At 47.1% G+C, this 13860-nt stretch overlaps 1 protein-coding gene across 2 annotated transcripts in view; it reads left to right on the top strand.

The window, feature by feature from the left end:
• Positions 1-1165: 1165 nt before the first annotated feature.
• ST3GAL6 (ST3 beta-galactoside alpha-2,3-sialyltransferase 6) overlaps positions 1166-13860 on the top strand; it is a 177970-nt gene continuing 165275 nt past the window's right edge. For both annotated transcript variants that reach the window (XM_073307840.2, XM_073307832.2), the window contains exon 1: positions 1166-1312. The gene's annotated coding sequence lies outside the window, so the exon portion shown is untranslated. The remainder of the gene's footprint in view (positions 1313-13860) is intronic.

Genomic DNA, 13860 nt, shown 5'->3' with positions numbered 1-13860 from the left:
TGGAAACTAATACTATAATGCCTTTCTATAAATCCTTGATGTGCCATCATTTGGAATACGGTGTCCAGTGCTGATCAATCAGTCTCAAAAAGGATATTGCAGAGCTGGAAGGGGTTAATGAGAAAAGTGACAAGAATGATCAAAGGCCTGAAAAAGCTCTCATATGAAGAGAAATTGAAAAGATTAGGATTGTTAGAAAAGAGGTGAATAAGAGGAGCTATGATGAAAGTATATACAATAATGAATGATCTAGAGAAGGAAGATTAGAGCTTTTGTTCTCCCTGTCTCATAACAGAAGACCAAGGAGACATTCAATGACATTAAAAGGTGGGAAATACAAAACTGATAAAAGGAAATACTTTTTTCCACACATGTGATTAAACTGTGGAACTCACCGCCACAGAAAGTTATTAAAGCCAAGAACCTAATAAGAATCTCAAAGGGATTGGACATTTATATGGATATCAAGAATATCCAGAGTTATAATAATTGACAATGAAAAATTTGGAAGAGATATTACATCTTGTGCTTCAGGTTTTAAGCCAATCTCTAACTATTACAGGTCAAGGTGAGACCTCCGTAAAGTGCAGATTATTCCACATCTGCCTACTGCAATGGCTCTTGCAGCATCTGACCATTGTTTGGGGCAGGATACTGGACTATGTAGACCTTTGATCTAACCCAGTCTGGCAATTCCTATGTTCCTATGTTTTTTTTGTTTTGTTCTGTTTTAAATCAGACCCAATGTCTATTGTCTAAAACAAGGCCTGTGAAATTTTCAGACACTGGCTTTTTTGACTAAAGATATGGATTATATTTTGTATGACTTGCTGATAGCTTTGATATTGTATATTCTGTGTAATGTATATTTTTCTTGCTGAAATCTTCTGAGGTCAGGTGTACTGTTTAAATTAATTAATTTTAATTTCTGAATGTGTTGTATTTCATAACTATAATGTGAGGTGAGATGCTGAGGTAATGTGATATCTTATAATTCTATATTTTTTGGCAATTATCATACCCCTATGTGTGAGGCTGTGTTGGGGTGGATAAACCCCACAGAGGTCAACAAAGCACTAAGGGAAGCCTGAGAAACCAGTTAGCTCACCCTGTTGCACTTGGAGGGTGTGTCAGGTTCAATTCAGTATCAGACCCAGCTGGGGAGGAGATGGGTGGTTTCTATAACGGAAGGAGCTCCATGCACTTGAGGAAGAAGATATTATGTTATTTCCTGAGGAGAAAGGAAAGGTATCTGTCTGTTCAGGGTTGAGAAATAGAAGAACCCCTCTGTAAGGGAAAAGAGAGGAACAAGGTACAGTAATTCCTCACTTAAAGTTATTGTTTCATTGCTGATCAATTAGAGAATATGCTTCTTTAAAGTTGTGCAATGCTCCCTTGTCATGTTGTTTGGCAGCTGCCTGCTTTGTCCACTGCTTGCAGGAAGAGCAGCCGGTTGGAGCTAGCTGGTGGGGGCTTGGAACCAGGGTGGGCCAGCAGCCCCCCTATCAGCTCCCCTAAGTTCCCTGTGTGGCAGTTGCTTAGCAGGCTATCAATTGCCCAGCAGTTCAGGTGTCCCTCCCCCCACTGCCATGTGCTGCTCCTGTCCTCTGCCTTGGAACTGCTCCCTGAAGCCTCCTGCTTGCTGTGGGGGGAGGAGGAGTGGTGCAGATGTCAGGGTGTCCCCCTCCCACTGCTCCTGTACCCCATCCCCATGGAGTGGGGGGGATGGGATGGGACGGGACAGGGCTCAGGATGGAGGGAGCTTACTGGCAGCAGTTGCTGTTTCAACTTGCTGATCTAATTAAAAAGGCAATGTACTTAGAGTGGGGTCTGTGCAGTTAAAGAGCAATGTGCATGTCACACAAACATGCACATGTGTGCTCACACACCCCGCACTTTGGAAAATGGAGGGAGTGGTGTGCTCCAGTCCAGTGGGATAGCATAGGTTCACCATCATGTTCCATTTCCACAGGGAAACTGCCACTCTTGTGTTGTCCCCTCCCTCCGTTTGTGCTGCCTTGTACAGTGTGAGGCTACATTAACAACGTGTTAACCCTTGAGGACTCAACTGAGTGCTAGTTCATCCTTTAGCAGTAAGGCATCCCCTGGGAAATATCCCACCTTCTGACTTCACCACCTCAACCAAGCTTCACAATAATCCTTGCTGTGTACAGTATTAAATTGTTTGTTTAAAACTTATACTGCGTATGTTTGTGTATACACCTCTACCCTAATATAATGTGACCCGCTATAACATGAGTTCAGATATAACGCGGTAAAGCAGCGCTCTGGGGGGGGCAGGGCTGTGCGCTCCGGGGGGTCCGTGTGTCTGGCTCCAACACGCTGCTCTGAGCAGCATATTAAGGGTGCCGGGCTGGGGCCGAGGGGTTGGATATGGGGCAGAGGGTCTTGGTGGGGGGGGGGTGTGGTGGTCAGGGAGCGGGGGGGGGGGTGTTGGATGGTTCGGAGATTCTGGGGGTGGTCAGGGAATGGGGGTGTTGGATAGGGTGTGGGAGTCCCGGGGGGGCCTGTTGGGGAGGGGGTATGTGGATAGGGGTTGGGGCAGTTGGGAGAGGGAGCAAGAGGGTTGGGTGGGGTCTTGGGAGGGGTGGTTGGGGTGGGGGGGTCTCTGGAGGGGGTAGTCAGGACAAGGAGCGGGGGGGTTGGATGGGTGGGAGGTTCTGAGGGGTCAGTCAGGGTGGAAAGTGACTATTAAGAAAGGAAATCCTTGAGGCCAAAGCAAGTTTGATATAACATGGTAAGATTTTTTGGCTCCCAAGGACTGCATTATATCTGGGTAGAGGTGTATATAGTCTTTTGTCTGGTGAAAAAAATTTCCCTGGAACCTAACCCCCACTACCTCTATTTACATTAATTCTTATGGGGCAACTGGATTTGCTTAACATCGTTTTGCTTTAAGTAGCATTTTTCAGGAATGTACCTACAATGTTAAGTGGGGTGTTGCTGTATAGGAACCAGGGTTAGTTTCTGTAGTTGGCCCTTCTGGAGTAAGGGGAGGCTGGCTGGCCTTGAGGGAAATGGCCTTGTGGGTTGGTATCCTGACAATAGGACATGGGATAAAAAGAATTGGAAGAGGCTGAAATCTCAGCCCTGTATGGGAGGGAGTGAGTTGGTGGTGGTGGTTTGTCTTCAGTCACTTGGTGAAGAAACGGGAACTGACATAAAATCCCAGGGGAGGCAGAAGACTTCTTGGTTTGCTACATGTGTTAATACTGGTGAAGGATACTATTCAGAATGCTGATGGCCTGGAAGAAGCCAGACTCCAGAAGGACTTGGCTGGGGGGCCAAATGTCCCACTGCATGAGACGGATGATGATGCCACAAGGGAATGCACTAGGATTGTGAGTAATGACAATGCCATGAGTGAGGGGCTGCTTGGGGATGCCAGGTTGTTACAGAGACCTATGAAGATTCCTCTTGAATGAGGTGGGTTCAGCTATCAGTGTTGGGGAGATGGCGAAGAAAGAAATATGGTTGAATAAACTAACAAATTTCTCTTACATGAGAGAAGCACACTGATTTAACTTACTCTGACATTTAGATCAATTTAGCTTAAACCAGTGCAATGGGCTGTGTGAACCCTAGATACTAAGTCAATTAGGAATTGACTTAAGATAACAGTAAAATGACACACTCAAACCAAAATCAGGATGTCAACATGGGTTTTCACTGGCTTCACTCAATTGGTTTAAAAACTGCCTTAAGTTAAACTTTCTCATGTTGACAAGGCCTGAAATACACTATTGCTTGCACTAGTGGAGTCTGGTGGTGGATGCCAGCTCATGCATATATTCAGTGCTATGAGTTGCATTTTATACCACCTCGGCTGGCAAAGGGTGTACAGGGTGCAGTTCACCTTGACCAAAGTACCCCAATTGAGAGCAGGAGGCCTATGGCTATTTGGGAAACTTTAAAAATTATACCATGTGCTGCACCTAAAGGACAAATAGGTTCTGTGGTATGTGTCTTTACACAGTTGATTCCTCTTGCTACTGGGAATAACATCTACTTTGTTCTATTTAGATAAAGCACATGAAGAAATTTGTATAACAGCGTGAAGTACTTCCGTCTCTTATTGTAAACTCTGGACCTAAACGTCTACCCCTGATTAGTGATTTTTGCCCTCCTGCCTTACTTTGCCTATTGCCAGTCTGTCCACCTGCTGCTGCGGCTGCACAGCAACTCTGAGCCCCTCACTCTTCAAATACCTCCATAGGTTTTGGTCATATTCAAGCTCCTTGTCCTTCCTACCTAGCTCTACAAGGCCATGAGTTTGCTCTGCCTGCTCTAGATCCCTGTTCTCACATCACCATCATGCCACATCTTCCTGATCCTCTTACCTTACTGGCCCCTTCTCCCATTCTTCACCTCATGCCTCCAACATGCTGGCCTCTATGCCAGGAACACTGTCCCTGTCCTCACCTATGAAGTGCCTTTTCTCTCCTCCTTTGAATCCCTCCTTAAAAACCCAACTCATTAAGTAAGCTTCTCCTGAATAATCCCCATGCCTGCCCTCTCTAGGGCTGCCCCTGTGCTGTCTTGTACATATTCTTGCCTAACTTAGATAGTGAGCACTTAACAGGGAATATCTGATCTGTGGTTGTAACGTGCCATGTAATTTTAATGTGCAACAGAAATGTTAGCCAAATGAACTACAGTATGTATCTGAAAGATCATATATTACAGTTGATGTTACTATTGCTATGACCACTAGAGGGCATGCAGACTCTACCAGTTCTGTTTAGCAAGCTGTGGAAAATAACTCATTAGTTGACATTTGAAAGAATGATTTCACTCAGACTAAAGTTATTGGTCCCAATCACAGGGGCTGTCTGTAGCGAAGACCATGCTGACCTCAGGTAGGTGAAGGGGAGCTCCCAAAGGCAGTGTAAGACTTTGGTTTGCACTGTCCCAGGGCTGAAGCCACCGTGTACCGCACTGCAAAGGCCTGATCCTTCTCATGTAGATTAGGGGTGGGGAGAAATGAAACTTCAATCACAGATCAGCGCAGTACATGGGGCATACATCTACATCCACTTTCTTCTGGACATGTTGCCTTTGTCAGCTAGGCTTCCTATACTGAGGTACAAAAAACTGAGACATTTGAACCACTTCATCTGCGACAGCTACCTCAAAGGCATGATCCTGGTAAAACACTGACGGGTGGCAACCCTAATGTGGTGTGTGGGTGTGTATACACATACACAGTTGACATAATAACCACCAGAGAAGGCCGATTGAAGTGGAGTGATCCTTCCAGGCTGGACTCCACTGGTTCTACAGACAGACTATGCTGACTGGCAAACTAGCATTGTAGGGAAGTTCAGAGATCTGAAAATAAGTGTGATCTAACACATTGCATCATATCCTTTGAGCCCCTCAGCCACATGCTATGCTATGCAATGTGACTGTGAGGAATGATTAAAAACAAGGGCAGGACAAATACTGGTATCTTGTGATATGCTCAGATAACCTGATAGCTTGTCTAGGTACTTCTATGGCTCCTATTTGACAAGTTACACTTAACTGAACTTAAAATGTGTTTTATCAACCTGACAAATAACTGTCTCTGGTATTTAACCAGTTCTATTATAAAATACTGGGGAGATGGGGGGGACCTAACTTTCTTTTTATTTTTTTTTTTTTTTTGTAACCAAAGGTTAACTCCTGGAATAGGTTTAAAAGTCAGCTTTACATTTTTTAAAGTGTGTGTGATATCTATATCTCTTGCAGGCGGGTCCCAGCACTGACACTTTCAAGTATTACAAATTCTTCTTCTCATAGTGGGTTGAACCATATCCCAGGTCTGAACTCCCCTCAATGGGCTTGTTCAGATCTGGATCCAGATCTGAACTTTGCATCTATATCAGTTAGAGAAAACCTGTTAGAGCTTAAGATGAACTGACTATTGGAAGCATTAAAATAGGTAGTGGGTCAGGTGCTTAGAAATTTAATTTACATAGGTAATAGGGTAGCAAGCTGCCAACATAGAAATCTCATCTAATTAGCTAATATCTGAGCTGCTGTAAACTTATGTAGCTACATGGAAGTCAGACCTATGCTGATTTATACCAGCTGAGGAGCTGGCCTTATAGTCTTAAACCTGTTGCTTTAAGGTGACCTGCAAAACAGAAAGGTTGGTGGTCCCTCCTTGGATATTGGTACTGTGCATACAAACAAATGCCTGAAAGCTGCTTATTCTGCTTGTTTTGTACATTAATTCAGATCTCATCTACCTGTGTTTCCTGCAATAATCTACCCATGACTAGAGAACTCCTAGTTAGAATTAGGACACACTACAAGTACGAAGGAAACGAAGCCTGAGCAATTGAGAGGATTTTTTTAGACTAACTTTTTGTTTTTAAAACTTATTTAACTCAACTCACTAACAAAGAACTGGAAGAAAAGATCTTTGTTAAATTGGACTTCCTGGCACTTCAATTAAAAACTGGTCCACTTCTCTGGCTCCTCTTAGGAAACAGAGTCAGGGAATTCAGGACTCTTACTATTAGTAAGTAACAGTAATGTAAAGGACCAACTCTATCAAATTCCTTCTGTCATGAAGTACCTAGATAGTGACCTCAAACTCTCTTGTCAGCAGATCAAGACATTTGATCCACACAATATTCATTAGGGAAGTTATTCTGCTTTAATATTGCTCAGGTCACCATTAAGGTTTGGCATGATGGAGCAAGCTGAATGACATTGGGGTACATCATGTTTTTCAGTATGTGTTGGAGAGGGAAGTGACTGCCTTTTGGTGTGAGATGTCAACATTATATAGGATTCAGAGTAGCAGCCATGTTAGTCTGTATCCACAAAAAGAAAAGGAGTACTTGTGGCACCTAAGGATATGTCTACACTATGAAATTAGGTCGAATTTGTAGAAGTCGGTTTTTTAGAAATCGGTTTTATATATTCGAATGTGTGTGTCCCCACAGAAAATACTCTAAGTGCATTAACTTGGCAGAGTGTTTCCACAGTACTGAGGCTAGAGTTGACTTCCGAAGTGTTGCACTGTGGGTAGCTATCCCACAGTTCCCGCAGTCTCCGCTGCCCACTGGAATTCTGGGTTGAGATCCCAATGCCTGATGGGGCTAAAACATTGTCGCGGGTGGTTCTGGGTACATATCGTCAGGCCCCGCTTCCCTCCCTCCCTCCGTGAAAGCAAGGGCAGACAATCATTTCGCGCCTTTTTTCCTGAGTTACCTGTGCAGAAACCATACCACGGCAAGCATGGAGCCCGCTCAGCTAACCGTCACTGTATGTCTCCTGGGTGCTGGCAGACGTGGTACTGCATTGCTACACAGCAGCATCAACCCATTGCCTTGTGGCAGCAGATGGTACAGCACGACTGGTAGCTGTCATCGTCATGTCCGAGGTGCTCCTGGCCACGTCGGCCAGGAGCGCCTGGGCAGACATGGGCGCAGGGACTAAATTTGGAGTGACTTGACCAGGTCATTCTCTTTAGTCCTGCAGTCAGTCCTATTGAACCATCTTATGGTGAGCAGGCAGGCGGATACGGATTGCTAGCAGTCCTACTGTACCACCTTCTGCCAGGCAGGCAAGAGATGAGAATGGCTAGCAGTCCTACTGCACCGTCTTCTGCTGAGCAGCCATGAGATGTGGATGGCTTGCAGTCCTTCTGCACCGTCTGCTGCCAGCCAAAGATGTAAAAGATAGATGGAGTGGATCAAAACAAGAAATAGACCAGCTTTGTTTTGTGCTCATTTGCTTCCCCGCCTCTTCCGTCTAGGGGACTCATTCCTCTAGGTCACACTGCAGTCACTCACAGAGAAGGTGCAGCGAGATAAATCTAGCCATGTATCAATCAGAGGCCAGACCAACCTGCTTGTTCCAATAAGAACAATTACTTAGGTGCACCATTTCTTATTGAAACCCTCCGTGAAGTCCTGCCTGAAATACTCATTGATGTAAAGCCACCCCCTTGGTTGATTTTAATTTCCTGTAAGCCATGTCGTCAGTCGCCCCTCCCTCCGTCAGAGCAACGGCAGACAATCGTTCCGCGCCTTTTTTCTGTGCGGACGCCATACCAAGGCAAGCATGGAGGCCGCTCAGCTCACTTTGGCAATTAGGAGCACATTAAACACCACACACATTATCCAGCAGTATATGCAGCACCAGAACCTGGCAGAGCGATACCGGGCGAGGAGGCGACGTCAGCGCGGTCACGTGAGTGATCAGGACATGGACACAGACTTCTCTCAAAGCAGGGGCCCTGGCAATGTGGGAATCATGGTGCTAATGGGGCAGCTTCATGCAGTGGAACGCCGATTCTGAGCTCGGGAAACAAGCACAGACTGGTGGGACCGCATAGTGTTGCGGGTCTGGGACGATTCCCAGTGGCTGCGAAACTTTTGCATGCGTAAGGGCACTTTCATGGAACTTTGTGACTTGCTTTCCCCTGCCCTGAAGCGCATGAATACCAAGATGAGAGCAGCCCTCGCAGTTGAGAAGCAAGTGGCGATAGCCCTGTGGAAGCTTGCAATGCCAGACAGCTACCGGTCAGTTGGGAATCAATTTGGAGTGGGCAAATCTACTGTGGGGGCTGCTGTGATGCAAGTAGCCCATGCAATCAAAGATCTGCTGATATCAAGGGTAGTGACCCTGGGATATGTGCAAGTCATAGTGGATGGCTTTGCTGCAATGGGATTCCCTAACTGTGGTGGGGCCATAGACGGAACCCATATCCCTATCTTGGCACCGGAGCACCAAGCCGCCGAGTACATAAACCGCAAGGGGTACTTTTCAATAGTGCTGCAAGCTCTGGTGGATCACAAGGGACGTTTCACCAACATCAACGTGGGATGGCCGGGAAAGGTACATGACACTCGCATCTTCAGGAACTCTGGTCTGTTTCAAAAGCTGCAGGAAGGGACTTTATTCCCAGACCAGAAAATAACTGTTGGGGATGTTGAAATGCCTATATGTATCCTTGGGGACCCAGCCTACCCATTAATGCCATGGCTCATGAAGCCGTACACAGGCAGCCTGGACAGTAGTCAGGAGCTGTTCAACTACAGGCTGAGCAAGTGCAGAATGGTGGTAGAATGTGCATTTGGACGTTTAAAGGCGCGCAGGCGCAGTTTACTGACTCGCTTAGACCTCAGCGAAACCAATATTCCCACTGTTATTACTGCTTGCTGTGTGCTCCACAATATCTGTGAGAGTAAGGGGGAAACGTTTATGGCGGGGTGGGAGGTTGAGGCAAATCGCCTGGCTGCTGGTTACGCGCAGCCAGACACCAGGGCGGTTAGAAGAGCACAGGAGGGCGCGGTACGCATCAGAGAAGCTTTGAAAACCAGTTTCATGACTGGCCAGGCTATGCTGTGAAAGTTCTGTTTGTTTCTCCTTGATGAAACCCCCCGCCCCTTGGTTCACTCCACTTCCCTGTAAGCTAACCACCCTCTCCTCCTCCCTTCGATCACCGCTTGCAGAGGCAATAAAGCCATTGTTGCTTCACATTTATGCATTCTTTATTCATTCATCACACAAATAAGGGGATAACTACCAAGGTAGCCCAGGACGGGTGGTGTAGGAGAGAAGCACCAGGAGGGGTGGTGGAGGAGGGAAGGACAAGGCCACACAACACTTTAAAAGTTTAAAACTTTAAAACTTATTGAATGCCAGCCTTCTGTTGCTTGGGCAATTCTCTGGGGTGGAATGGCCGGAGGCCCCCCCACCGCGTTCTTGGGCGTCTGGGTGAGGAGGCTATGGAACTTGGGGAGGAGGGCGGTTGGTTACACAGGGGCTGCAGCGGCAGTCTGTGCTCCTGCTGCCTTTCCTGCAGCTCAACCATATGCTGGAGCATATTGGTTTGATCCTCCAGCAGCCTCAGCATTGAATCCTGCGTCCTCTCATCACGCTGCTGCCACCTTTCAACTTCAGCCCTCTCTTCAGCCCGCCACCTCTCTTCCTGGTCATATTGTGCTTTCCTGCACTCTGACATTGTCTGCCTTCACACATTCATCTGTACTCCGTCAGTGTGGGAGGACAGCATGAGCTCAGAGAACATTTAATCACAAGTGAGTTTTTTTCACCTTCTTATCTTCACTAGCCTCTGGGAAGGAGAAGATCCTGTGATCATTGAAACACATGCAGCTGGTGGAGGGAAAAAAAAAAGAGGCAGTGGTATTTTTAAAAAAAAAAAACAAAACATTTTCTAGAACAATGGGTATACTCTTTCAGGGTAAACCTTGCTGTTAACATTACATACAGAGCACATGTGCTTTCGTTCCAAGGTCGCATTTGGCTCCCCCCACCACATGGCTAGCCCCTTACCACCACCCCGTCCCCCCCCAGGCTAACAGCAGGGAACATTTCTGTTCAGCCACAGGCAAACAGCCCAGCAGGAATGGGAACCTCTGCATGTCCCCTTAAGAAAAGCACCCTATTTCAACCAGGTGACCATGAATGATATCACTCTCCTGAGGATAACAGAGAGATAAAGAACAGATGTTGTTTGAATGCCAGCAAACATACACTGCAATGCTTTGTTGTACAGTGATTCCCTGAGTACGTGCTACTGGCCTGGAGTGGTAAAGTGTCCTACCATGGAGGACGAAATAAGGCTGCCCTCCCCAGAAACCTTTTGCAAAGGCTTTGGGAGTACATCCAGGACAGCTGCAAATGCCAGGGAAAATTAAACATGCTTGCTTTTAAAGTATGTATAGTATTTTAAAAAAGGTACACTCACCAGATACCCCTTCTCCACCTGGCGGGTCCGAGAGGCAGCCTTGGGTGGGTCCGGGGGGGGGCGGGGGAACTGCCTCCAGGTCCAGGGTGAGAAACAGTTCCTGGCTGTCGGGAAAACCGGTTTTTCCACTTGCTTGCTGTGAGCTAACTTCATCAATCATCATCATCAAAACCTGCTTCTGCATTGCCTCCATCTCCATTGAAGGAGTCAAACAACACGGCTGGGGTAGTGGTGGCTGAACTCCCTAAAATGGCATGCAGTTCATCATAGAAGCGGCATGTTTGGGGCTCTGACCCGGAGCGGCCGTTCACCTCTCTGGTAGGCTTGCCTCAGCTCCTTAAGTTTCACGTGGCATTGCTTTGGGTCGCTGTTATGGCCTCTGTCCTTCATGCCCTGGGAGATTTAGACAAAGGTTTTGGCATTTTGAAAACTGGAACGGAGTTCTGATAGCACGGATTCCTCCCCCCATACAGCGATCAGATCCTGTACCTCCTGTTTGGTCCATGCTGGAGCTCTTTTGCGATTCTGGGACTCCATCATGGTCACCTCTGCTGATGAGCTCTGGCAAGTGTGGCAAGCTGCAGGTAACCATGCAAACAGGAAATTGAAATTCAAAAGTTTGCGGGCCTTTACCTGGCCAGTACATCTGAGTTGAGAGTGCTGTCCAGAGTGGTCACAATAGAGCACTCTGGGATAGCTCCTGGAGGCCAATATTGTCTAATTGCATCCACAGTACCCCAAATTTGACCCGGCAAAGCCGATTTAAGCGCTAATCCACTTGTCGGGGTGGAGTAAGGAAATCGATTTTAAGAGCCCTTTAAGTCAAAACAAAGGGCTTCATATTTAACGCTGCTAAATTTGACCTAAACTCCTAGTGTAGACCAGGGCTTAGAAACACAATAGGATGCAATTCTTGATCTGGACCTTCCTGCATTAAAACTGCTCCCACCTCACGCTTGGATGCATCGGTGGTTACTAGGAAAGGTTTGTTAAAGTCTAGGGCCCTGAGCACAGGGTCAGACATGAGTGTCACTTTAAGCAGGTTAAAGGCTGTCTGACGCTCAGTCCACTGAACTGCATTTGGCAGTTAATTTTTGGTTAGATCTGTCAGTGGGGCAGCGATTTGGCTGTATTGCCGTACAAATCACCTGTAATATCCGGCCAAGCCTGAGCCCTGGTCTACACTAGGACTTTAGGTTGAATTTAGCAGCGTTACATCGATGTAAACCTGCACCCGTCCACACGATGAAGCCCTTTATTTTGACTTAAAGGGCTCTTAAAATCGATTTGCTTACTCCACCCCGACAAGTGGATTAGCGCTTAAATCGGCCTTGCCGGTTCGAATTTGGGGTACTGTGGATGCAATTAGATGGTATTGGCCTCCAGGAGCTATCCCAGAGTGCTCCATTATGACCGCTCTGGACAGCACTCTCAACTCAGATGCACTGGCCAGGTAGACAGGAAAAGAACTGCAAACTTTTGAATTTCATTTCCTGTTTGGCCAGCGGGGCAAGCTGCAGGTGACAATGCAGAGCTCATCAACAGAGGTGACCATGATGGAGTCCCAGAATCGCAAAAGAGCTCCAGCATGGACTGAACGGGAGGTACGAGATCTGATCGCTGTATGGGGAGAGGAATCCGTGCTATCAGAACTCCGTTCCAGTTTTCAAAATGCCAAAACCTTTGTCAAAATCTCCCAGGGCATGAAGGACAGAGGCCATAACAGGGACCCGAAGCAGTGCCCCGTGAAACTCCACACCCAGACACCCAAGAACGCGGTGGGGGGCCTCCGGCCAACCAGCCACTCCGCCACAGAGGATTGCCCAAAAAATACAAGGCTGGCATTCAATAAATTGTAAAGTTGTAAACTTTTAAAGTGCTGTGCTTAAAGTGCTGTGTGGCATTTCCCTTCCCTCCTTCACCACCCGTCCTGGGCTACCTTGGTAGTTATCCCCTTATTTGTGTGATGAATGAATAAAGAATGCATGAATGTGAAGCAACAATGGTTTTATTGCCTCTGCAAGCGGTGATTGAAGGGAGGAGGGGAGGGTGGTTAGCTTACAGGGAAGTGGAGTGAACCAAGGGGCGGGGGGTTTCATCAAGGAGACACAAACAGAACTTTCACACTGTAGCCTGGCCAGTCCTGAAACTGGTTTTCAAAGTTTCAAAGTTTCTCTGATGTTACTGCAGTGATGTCGCCTACTCGCCTGGTATCGCTTTGCCAGGTTCTGGTGCTGCATACACTGCTGGATAATGCACGTGGTGTTTAATGTGCTCCTAATTGCAAAAGTGATCTGAGCGGGCTCCATGCTTGCCATGGTATGGCGTCTGCACAGAAAAAAGGCGCGGAACGATTGTCTGCCATTGCCCTGACGGAGGGAGGGGCAACTATTGACATGGCTTACAGGGTTGGCTTACAGGGAATTAAAATCAGCAAAGGGGGTGGCTTTGCGAGAAACTGAATGGCCCCCTCAGGGATAGAACTCAAAGCTGGGTTTAGCAGGCTGTTGATTTTACAGAGGGAAGGAGGAGAAAATAAATACAAAACAAATCTGGTCTATTCCTTGTTTTGAGCCACTTCATTTATCTTTATACACCTTGCTGGCAGCAGACTGTGCAGTACGACCGCCAGCCATCATCATCTCCTGGGTGCTCGGCAGAAGACGGTGCAGTATGACAACTAGCCATCATCTTCTGTGGGCTGGAGGTTAAAAGACAGCGCACTGCCGGTAGGACTGAATTGCCACGAGACGAAACAAGGGAAATGACCTGGCTGAGTCACTCCCATGTTTGCCCAGGCGCCTGGTTAAAAGAGCACCCTGGACTACGTCAATGACGGCTACCAGGCATACTGCACTGTCTGCTGCCAAAAGGCAATTAACTGCTGCTGTGTAGCAACGCAGTACCACGTCTGCCAGCACCCAGGAGACATATGGTGACAGTGAGCTGAGTGGGCTTCATGCTTGCCGTGGTATGGTGTCTGCACAAGTAACTCAAGAAAAAAGGCACAAAACGATTGTCTGCCCTTGCTTTCACGGAGGGAGGGAACAGGGGTCTGACGATATGTACCCAGAACCACCCACGACAATGTTTTAGCCTCATCAGGCACTGGGATTTCTACC

This window comes from Lepidochelys kempii, chromosome 1, assembly GCF_965140285.1.
Source record: "Lepidochelys kempii isolate rLepKem1 chromosome 1, rLepKem1.hap1, whole genome shotgun sequence".
Classification (NCBI taxonomy): domain Eukaryota; kingdom Metazoa; phylum Chordata; order Testudines; family Cheloniidae; genus Lepidochelys; species Lepidochelys kempii.
The sequence above is the reverse complement of the archived record's forward strand: the minus strand, read 5'-3'. Positions and strand labels throughout refer to the sequence as shown.